Source organism: Halyomorpha halys, unplaced genomic scaffold, assembly GCF_000696795.3.
Source record: "Halyomorpha halys isolate HHAL.00 unplaced genomic scaffold, Hhal_1.1 Scaffold1052.1, whole genome shotgun sequence".
Taxonomy (NCBI): domain Eukaryota; kingdom Metazoa; phylum Arthropoda; class Insecta; order Hemiptera; family Pentatomidae; genus Halyomorpha; species Halyomorpha halys.
In genome coordinates this window covers 92,697-92,931 of record NW_027106745.1, presented here as the reverse complement: position 1 = coordinate 92,931, position 235 = coordinate 92,697, and the positions used below count along the sequence as shown (strand labels likewise).

Sequence of the window (235 nt, the reverse complement as noted above, 5' to 3'; positions counted from 1 at the left end):
TTGCTATTTTTAATCCAAGCACCCACCTTCCCTAACAGGTCACATCCCACAATTACTTTATATTCTCTCGGCATGGTCTTTACAATATGGACTTTCAAGATGCCCTTACTAAATCTCCAATGATTCAAACCTATTTCCACCTCTCCCTCTACCTCACAAGGGCCACCTAAGGTGATTAACCTACTCTGACATTTCTGAATTTTAGGCATCCTATCTCCATCACACAGCTTTTTCA

The 235-nt window shown here is 40.9% G+C and overlaps 1 protein-coding gene across 1 annotated transcript in view; it reads right to left on the bottom strand.

Annotated features, from left to right (window-relative positions):
- The window catches only part of LOC106688100 (uncharacterized), a 15,126-nt gene that overhangs the window by 1,208 nt on the left and 13,683 nt on the right, over positions 1 to 235 (bottom strand). The window lies entirely within an intron of this gene.